The sequence below is a fragment of the Diadema antillarum genome, unplaced genomic scaffold (assembly GCF_040938485.1).
Source record: "Diadema antillarum isolate AM-2024a unplaced genomic scaffold, OU_Dant_1.0 seq00000635_RagTag, whole genome shotgun sequence".
NCBI classification, from domain to species: domain Eukaryota; kingdom Metazoa; phylum Echinodermata; class Echinoidea; order Diadematoida; family Diadematidae; genus Diadema; species Diadema antillarum.
Window position 1 is genome coordinate 462,949 of NW_027271552.1, and position 10,174 is coordinate 473,122.

The window sequence follows — 10,174 nt, forward strand, 5'->3', positions numbered from 1 at the left end:
GCACCTGTTTTCCATAGGATGTACACAAAAGCACAAAATTGTGCCCGTTTTGAGACGACATTCCGTTTGAAAAATGGGCGTGACTTCGCACAAGTATGCGAGGAAGTTGCAAATTTGGTCTCGAAAGTTGCGTGAGACTTGAACAAAACAAATTCAAGTAAGTTTCGAGGAGTCGGGGGGGGGGGGTGCACAGTGACCCCCCCCCCCCCCTTAGGTACCCTACTATGTAGACCCTACATGTACGCACATACATACATATATATATATATATATATATATATATATATATATATATATATATATATGTAGCACACCCTGTTGTCGTGGAAACAGAAGAAATACATTTATGTCAAACGCACCCACGAAGTTAAGCGACTGGTTTATCAAAAAGAAAGATATGGATAAATACTAATAGTAAAGTATACCACCTCCTTAAGAATGAGATTATGTGAAAATTGATTTTTTTTCATGCAACATTTACCCTTTAAGGACGGGGGGGGGATCCGTCCCCCCCCCCCTCAAAGTTTCGCGCTATAAATCTGTCCCGAGGCTTCTTGACTTTGTTTGTTCAAGTCTCGCACAACTTTTGAGACCAAATTTGCAACATCCGCGTATACTTTTGCGAAGTTACGCCCATTATTGAAACGGAATGTCCCCGCAAAACGGGCGCAATTTTGTGATTTTGTGTACATTTCCTATGGAAAACAGGTGCTCTGTCATGAAGGTCATGAAAACCTGATTATTTCTACAATTAATCACTTTCATTGATTAGTTTTGTGCTAATTATGGTAGAAAAGTGGTCAGTGACAATTTCCAATAGAAAAACAAAGAAAAAACAAAAGTTGAAAAAAGTTGAAAAAGTTAAAGACAAAGAAATACATAACAATTTATGAAAAACAATAGAATACATTAAATTTCACCTAGAACAGCCATTTTTCGTTCCCGTTAACATCTTCATTATGTTTTGGTATGTCATGAGGATCCTGAAAATGTAAGTTTCGAGGAGTCCTGGGGGGATGCACGGTGACCCCCCCCCCCCCCCCTTAGGTACCCGACTAATACTGTAGTGATAGTGATAGCGATGTAAGAGGAAATTTAACATGTGGATGCCATGGCAAGATCACAACATTATCTTGGAACTTTGTGTATGGTTATGCGAAAGAAACATAATAAGTGATTTCATTATTACATCACTACAGAATGCTTCCCACCTTCCTCATGCACCCACAAAAACCTGAAAAACACAAGAACAAAGCAAGATAAAGCAAAAGAAAACACCAATAAACACAAAATAAAAAAAGATACCATTAGCAAAATGACAAACATGAATTTACTCATATCGATAGCTGCATCAAAGAAAATGCAGTACAAACACACAAATACTCATTCTCGCTGCATCTTTCTAACTGCTAGAGATATCTTTTCTGATTATTCTGTATTCTTCCTTGAGGGTCTGTGGTGATGTTGTCGTTTCTTTGTTTCACTGACTCAACATTGTTTTTTTTTTCATTCATTTGATATAGAGGTATGCGAAAGTGAACGAGTTAAACATTCTCATAATATGTCACTACCATACAAACATTGATAGTATTAGCCGTTCAACTGTGTGAAGTAAATGATGTGATGACGTACGACATTACAATTCTTTTCTACATATGGAATATCATTTCCTCACACCCCACCTATTCCTCCCCCCACCACAAAAAAAAGACAAAAAAAGAGAAATGTATAATTGCACCGGAATTTTCTACTGCACTTATTTATCAAGAATTAGGTAATGAGGTATGTAAACGCGATCCCATATCTTCGTATGACGGGTATTACATTTCCTGTTTCGCACCGAGCTAATATGCAGACCCCAAGCACCGCCACGATGGAGAGGTGAAATCTTTTGAAATATACTACGAAATGATGAAGCTTTGCATGGCAACAATGTGGGGATTAGTGTTTAAAGAAAAAGCGTTTTTAAAACGTTTGTGAGATCCACCCTCCCACATGCCCCAATTCTTTCACAGTACATGGAAATCACCCTCTTTTGTATCTTATCTGACAAGCCAAAATACTTTGAATCTTTCTGGAAAAAATATAAGGGAGTGGCCTTAAATCAAAGATTTTAATCTTAGTTGCCCACTCGAGCCACAAACAGATAGCCTTTATGGATAGTTGGTGTGTGTGTGTGTGTGTGTGTGTGTGTGTGTGTGTGTGTGTGTGTCTGGCTGATGTTTAACCCACGCTTGTTCACTTTCGATCACAGTGTGTCCTTTACACTTGTATGTAATTATTTTCTTATACTGCACTCTCATACTCTCCTGTCTGTTGTCTTCATGACAGTAAAAAATGAAAGAAAAGAAAATGTCTTAAAACAACGAAATCTAATTTTCACGATCTCATTCTGTGCTTAATGCCAGAAACTGACTTCACCAATTAATCGCTGTTATCATTGACATCGCCAGCAAGACATATACATTTGTCTTCCGCACTCTGCATACAGATCAGTGAGGAAGCATCGTGGTGAGATCCACGCCTGGTACTCTCCAGTACTCAACTACCACACCGCCAACGGCGTAGCCAGGATTTCATCTTAGGGGGGGGGGCGGTTAGTCTGCGAGGGAGCGAAGCGACGGAGTCCGAGCGAGCGGAGCGAGCGAGGGGGGGGGGGAGGGTGTGGGAGGGGGTGTCCCCCCTCCCACGGTAAGAACTTTTTGCATTTTGATGTTGTAAATGGTGCAATTTGATGCATGTTTTTGCGCGTTTTATCGACGTGAAACATTCCCACTTGTTTATGGTAGCAGTTTATTTTGATGTAGATTATTATTGAACAATTTGCCTATAAAAGGGTATAATTTAGATACACTTCTTGTATTAATTTTTTCACTGAATATCATGAACGCGACTGAACCCGAGTGAGCGGAGCAAGCGAGGCGGGGGGGGGGGGGAGGGTGTGGGAGGGGGGTGTCCCCCCTCCCACGGTAAGAACTTTTTGCATTTTGATGTTGTAAATGGTGCAATTTGATGCATGTTTTTGCGCGTTTTATCGACGTGAAACAGTCCCACTTGTTTATGGTAGCAGTTTATTTCGATGTAGATTATTATTGAACAATTTGCCTATTTAGATACACTTCATGTATTAATTCTTTTCACTGAATATCATGAACGCGACTAAACCCGAGCGAGCGGAGCGAGCGAGGGGGTAGGGGAGGGTGTGGGAGGGGGGTGTAAGAACTTTTTGCATTTTGATGTTGCATATGGTGCAATTTGATGCATGTTTTTGCGCGTTTTATCGACGTTAAACAGTCCCACTTGTTTAAGGTAGCAGTATATTTTAGTGTTGATTATTACTGAACAATTTGCCTATAAAATGGTATAATTTAAACACACTTCTTGTATTAATTCTTTTCACTGAATATCATGAACGCGACTGAACCCGAGCGAGCGGAGCGAGCGAAGGGGGAGGGGAGGGTGTGGGAGGGGGGTGTCCCCCCCCCCCTCCCACGATAAGAACTTTTTGCATTTATATATTGCAAATGGTGCAATTTGATGCATGTTTCTGCGCGTTTTATCGACGTGAAACAGTCCCGCTTGTTTAAGGTAGCAGTATATTTTAGTGTAGATTATTATTGAACAATAAATTTACCTATAAAATGATATAATTCAAATACACTTCTTGTATTAATTCTTTTCACTGAATATCATGAACTCGACTGTACCCGAGTGAGTGGAGCGAGCGAGGGGGGAGGGGAGGGTGTGGGAGGGGGGTGTCCCCCCTCCCACGGTGAGAACTTTTTGCATTTTGATGTTGCAAATGGTGCAATTTGATGCATGTTTTTGCGTGTTTTAACGAGTTGAAACAGTCCCACTTGTTTAAGGTTGCAGTATATTTTAGTGTAGATTATTATTGAACAATTTGCCTATAAAATGGTATAATTTAAATACACTAGTCTTCTTGTATTAATTCTTACACTGAATATCATGAACGCTGTCTGTTCAGCAATCAAACAGAAAAACCATGCACACATAGGGGCATATCCCCTGCCACACGAAGGTGATTTTGCGTGTTCAGACCTGAAATTCAGCGATCTGGTGCGAATTTTTGGTGCAATACTTTTTCATCGAAGTGTTAAAATCACGGAATTTAGCTCTTATTCCCAATGTGCACCATCTGTATGTATGTATAAAGTCTAGTGAGGTAGAGCTTAGGGGAAGGGGGATTCCCCCTCCCGCTCGTGGAGCTTTTGCGTTTTTAGAATTGAAATAAAGCGATCTGGGTATAGCCACAGTCTACTTCTATGCATGGCGGGGGGGGGGGGCGAGCAGGGAGAAGGCGTGGGCGAGTGTTATCTCCACCCTTCCCTTCCGATGGAGCTTTTGCCTTTTTAAGGTTGAAATTGAGTTATCTCGTATACGCATATTTGATGAAATCAACATTTGGGAAATCGCCAAAAAAACTGATGGGGGGGGGGGCTGAGGGGAGAAAGGGTCGATGAAAAGGGGAAACTCCCCTTATACTTGAGGGAACCTTTGAGTTTTCGGAATATAAGTGATAAGTCTTGTGCAATCAGAATTATTCATAATTTTTTGTAAATCTAAAAAGTGTACTTAGCTAGGGAAAGAGGCACAGAGGGGGAGGGTTTGGGAGGGGGATACACCCTCCCAAGCACGAGAGATTTTGCATATTTTGAATTGAAATTCAACGGTCTGGTGCACACTTTGAGTGAAATATTCAATAAAAATATCTTATTTGATGAAAGGTTGCAAAGGAGACCCGCTTCATGTGCATGCATACAGTATACACGCATTTTTTTTTCCGCCTCCCAAATCCCCGGTCCAAATCTTAGGGGGGGCGACCGCCCCCATCGCCCCCCCCCCCCCCCCGGCTACGCCAGTGCACACCGCCCACTTCGCCTGTAAATTTGACACTGTAAACTGGAAAAAAAAATCGACCGGCGGTCGGGGATGAAAATGGAGGACCACCCAAACATGGTCAAGAGTGGTGATGCCTGCTTGGTCAAATTCGTGCCCTAGAAGCCGATGAGCGTGGAGTCCTTCGCTGACATTCAGCCGCTGGGACGTTTCGCCGTCCGCGACATAAAGCAGACTGTAGCCGTTGGCGTGATTAAAGCTGTGGAAAAGGACGACGGCTCTGGTGGCAAAGTCACCAAATCTGCTCAGAAGTCTCAGGAGAAATAACTTTGTAATAACATCATGTAAGCTCAAGGCCATACCAATTCACAGCAGAGATGTCTCATATCTCAGGTGTTAATGAAACATTATTTTTGTGCTTGTAGATTTTGAAAATAGAACACCAGAAAGATCACAATTTTTAAAATAGTTTTTGAAGTTAAACTACGCGTACACGAGATCAGAAATGCGTCGGTACACGGCATCGCGATAACATAATTCTTAAAAGTTCCCAAACAAAACCCCACTTTTGACTCGGTGTTACAAAAGTAGTTCAGATTTCTCTAGATTTCTTAATGTATATCAAATTATATAGTTCTCCCCCAGCCAAATCGCGACTTTTCGTTATTTTTCTTATCATCAGTATTAGTTGTAACTTTCCTCAAGATACCTTGGTGAAGATTTCAAATATATTCTCTAGAAGTCTTGATCCTTTAAAACATTCTTTCAACGCGCATTTTCTCACGGAGATGTCCATTTCAATGTGCTGATCATAAGAACAGACCTTAGTCGACTTTACCTAGTATGTGTGTCATGCATGTTAAACGTGTAAAGTTATGAGAAGTCAAATGACACAGCGTTTGCATATTGGAGAGATCGATGATGCAAATCACAGTTGACATATGCTGAGCTATTCAACACGACATGATTAATCGTTAACCCAGAGACAACGAACTTGTATACGTACAAAATAAATGAATGAAACTGGTCATAAATGCGTTTCCTGCTGGTGTTTCTCTATGAAGTAAATGTAACCTAACTTGCAAAGGTCAAACTAGTATCTAACGTCTAACCCATCAAGTCTTCAAATCCATTTTTTTTTTCTTTTTCAGGTGGAGGTGGTTTTGTGCCGTATTTTCTTTTAGAATTCATTATCTAGGTGAGAATTTTGAACGATGTACAATTGCTAATTTTCGTACCTTATGACATTCTTTTCCTTAGAACACGCCAGGATGATCTTAGAAACCAAATTTTTCCATGTCATCTCAAAGATTGGTAAATTTCCTTTCAGGAAATATATGGTTTGGTTAACTTTTGCCTGATATTTTTCATTTCACAAGAACTAAAAGCGTAAAAATACGGTAAAACGCTACTTTCACAATAATTTTTGTTTTTCAAACTATTGATGTGCAGTTTTTATGGTACGTGGCATCTAATATCTGACCATGGTCTGGATCTGACATATCATAGGTATGTACCACAAAATTATAAGAACTTTATGAGCACGTATGAAATTACAGAGAACAGTCTTGAACAGACGAACGTCCGTGATGCTTTTATTTCTATCGCTGCTGCAAATTCTACTTTGTTGTCCCAACTGTAACGTATACGAAAATTTGGTGTTCCACCTAATGAACATATCCTGCAAAAATTGTACGTCTGCTGGCTGTACATGGGACGTAATATTCTTTTATGCAAAATCATACTCAGTTTTCGTCACGGACGTGCTTCCGCTATTTTCTAATAAAGATCGTAACCCATGAAACGTTATTGGCGATATTATTCTGAGTCGTAATCAACTAAGATCTAGCCACACGATAATATGTTTGTTTTGAGTTTCTGTCCATCCTTTGTCAAATAGGAACCGAAATTATATTTTTAGACGAACATCCGAGAAAAAAAGAACGTCCGTGATGATTAAAACGTTTTCGAGTGGGACACCATCTTGCTTTGATGGCGAAGGTGCATTTTACCTTTGGCTCTCTAGCCGAGGAGCTGCATGTCATTTTTGGACTGAGGTACGTCCGCAGTTTTTGGACCATGCAATTCACCAAAAACCAAGCAAATGATTAATATTTTCTCTGAAAATTCACCTCCTGATCCCCCTCTGAGCAATTCAAATGTTGTAAGGATGTCAAATCTCTTATAATTTGCATTGACAATACCTTTTCAATTTTTTGAAAAAGTTAGGAAGGCTAGGTACTCCCTGCCGATTAGTTATCCGTCCTGGAACATGACCCTAGTAGTTGAACGAACGTCCGTGACGTATGCAATCCCTCCGATAGGGATAACTTGTCCCGAAAGTGTCCTGTATTCTTTATAACTTTTGGCCCTAATAGCGACAAATAAAGTTTTAGAAAGTAAACAATGAGTTTAGAGCAGTAGTTTCAGAATTTTTAAGGTGTTATGTGATCATGATGAACAAACAGTTGAACATTTACTCACAATTTTACGCTTGTTTTCCCTCTAATTATACAAAAACAGCTAAACACTGAAAACAAAGTTATAGGAAAATTGAATTTTGCGTAATCTGTAATTTCTGTGCATTTAAATGTCTTTCTAATGAGGATCTGGAGACAATTTGTACTGTTACAGGTTCTGAAAGTTTCGCTCACGGACGTTCTGTCCGAGAAAGGAAATTTCTGATAATTACAAATATATCACTGCACATAAAGTTAATGTTAGTTGAAAATATCACCAAATCACCGAGCCGCTCATACCCAAAAGTGAATAACGTTCAGCACTCAATTTACCTGTAATAACAAACGGAAAACGTTTTGGTCACGAATGTTCGTTGGTAGAATAAGTCAATGGATTACATAGTAGGAGAAAGAGGATCAGTGCCACTTTTTAGTGACAGGTGCTCCAAGTGTTTATCTTTTGAGTATGGTAGCTACCGTCTCAAACAGAACACATCCAGTTTTGGTCTCCATAATGGACGTTCGCTGTAATTGTCATGATATTAAATGTCTTAATTCATTCTTGTTTTTCTCTTCATGACAATTTTTCTCTCATTCCCTCAATAGCCTGAACATGCTGCGACAGAAAAAAAAAAAACGAAAACAAATCCGAAAAGTGCTACGCAATCACATTCAGGATAATGACGGAAGAAGTCTGTAATGGGCATGTGTTGAATAAGAAACGGAAAAGTTTCAAAAGGACGTGGAAGCAGTTGAATGAAAGTGACTGAGAAACAGAGAAGGGATCGAGCTCCAACACACAGAGAAAAGAATTGCCAGTGCACTCCCGTTATACCAAATTCCTCTGGAGAAGTTTTTGTTTGTTTGTTCATGTTTTTTATTCATCGAAATGCCGCCACAAGCGAACAAAAATAATGCAGTATACAATTATTGTCTGATGAAAACACACAAATCCTCCTTTTATCATCACATGGTGTTGTTTTATACTCATCAATGAAAAGCTATGTTCATTTGTAATTCTTTCCCAGATTTTTTTTTTTCATTTTACATAATAAGAGACAGAGAGATCGTCAATTTGTTTGTGCTTACTTTGAAAACACATGTTAAAAAAAGTAATGATTAAGAATAGGTTTAAGGTTGCACTTTGAAAAACAAAAGTTTGTTATTCCGAAAATGAAAAAAACACAATTTAGTCAATTCAGGGGGTTTATTATTAGAAATGTTCTTCGAAAAATATATATTAAAGATCATTGTTTTTAGGTCCGTTCTTCTAAAAGTGGAATGGGCCTGATATTCGTTTAGGTGAAAACGGTTATTATGAGGTTTTAAAATTTGGAGGATTTTAGTTGTTAACTTGTTTCTCCACATTTGGATAAGCGAACATGATTTTTCATGTTCCAATTAATAAACCTTTCGATTAGCCTTCGGAGATTCCTATCATTTACCGAATAAAAAAGCTTCATAATTATACGAACTCTATCAATTTTCGTATTGACAAACTGTATGAATAACGAGCCTCCGAAATGACGCGCTACAAAATGTTTGTTATAACAAACCATTGTATCATATCGAAGTCACAAACATCCATCCAAGTTATATGGACTTATTGTGTCTTGTTATGGCGGAACTTCGCAGTATCGAACCTATTATCATTTCTGACTAATATACTAACACAAATTCTCCTAGGTAACAGTGTGTAACACAAGGAGCAAACACAGAGGGATTTCTTCCTAACGTATTCGTTTGCCCTCCCCAGCTAAACTTCGTATTTCTATAACGGAGCACATTTCTGTTGTTTTTCTATATTAATTCTTTGTCATAATTTTAGCTGTGACCATGTTCGTTACAAGCAAATTTTGCATTGTAGACTTTATATAACAAGTTTAGGACCTGAATATTTACTTCATGATAACGAAATTTTGATAAATATATTCGTTCTCAAGGATGGACTACGCCACTGAGATTACACGTACGTTTGTACGTTCATTTACAAGAGATGGAAAAATTGTTTTCTTTGATTCCTCAGTATGAGAAGATAAACAAGCTTATATAATTGAGAATTGGTAATATCTATTCAGGATTTTGCAGAGGAGTTTGTTCTCGACATGAAATTGCTGTTTGTTGTGAGTAGAATGCGTTTCCAACTCAAGAGAGCGGCATTGTTCAATATCTTGTTTGTTCCGAACGTCCGTGAGCTACATGCGAACCTCCGTGATGAAAACTTTGCTATGTTGTTGGGTTATAGAGACTGCCCAGATCAGATACATCCTAAAAAGGTATGTTATTATTTGGGAGTGAGGATTAAATTATGGGATAGTGAAATAAGAGGTCAAAATATTGACTTTCTGTAAAATGCGCGTAAAGTGGAGTAAGTGCTTAGCGGAAGAGCAATATTTCCACAGAAACGACGAATCTAGTTATATCATCAGTTGTCTACCACTACGTACAGGTTAAGAGTACAAGCTTAATATTCTGCAAGCACGTACTGTCCCTTAAGATATTTCGTTAGGATTGTGAATTGAATCAGATCTTTGCAAACTATGTTAAATGGTATTCAAATGTATGTGCAGTACTATTCCTCACGGACGTTCGCTGCTCTGGACATGGTTAACTTCCTCGGTGAATAAAAACATGTTCCTCTGGGAAAATCCTAGTATAATTGGGTTCATATAAAAGCTTGAGTTATACTCTTTCAGGTAAGATGAATGATTTGGAGAATTTCCTACTTTTTAAATTTTGCCTTGTTTTGGCTCAATTGTACATCTTTCAAGATTCTGACCCATCTATTGATAGTGTTTCACAGGACTGACTGGTGGTGCTTGATAGCACTTGACATTGCGTCGCAATATCCATGG

At 38.8% G+C, this 10,174-nt stretch overlaps 1 pseudogene; it reads left to right on the forward strand.

The window, feature by feature from the left end:
* Positions 1–1,873: 1,873 nt before the first annotated feature.
* Positions 1,874–5,187, forward strand: LOC139736266 (elongation factor 1-alpha 1 pseudogene; annotated as a pseudogene).
* Positions 5,188–10,174: the final 4,987 nt, after the last annotated feature.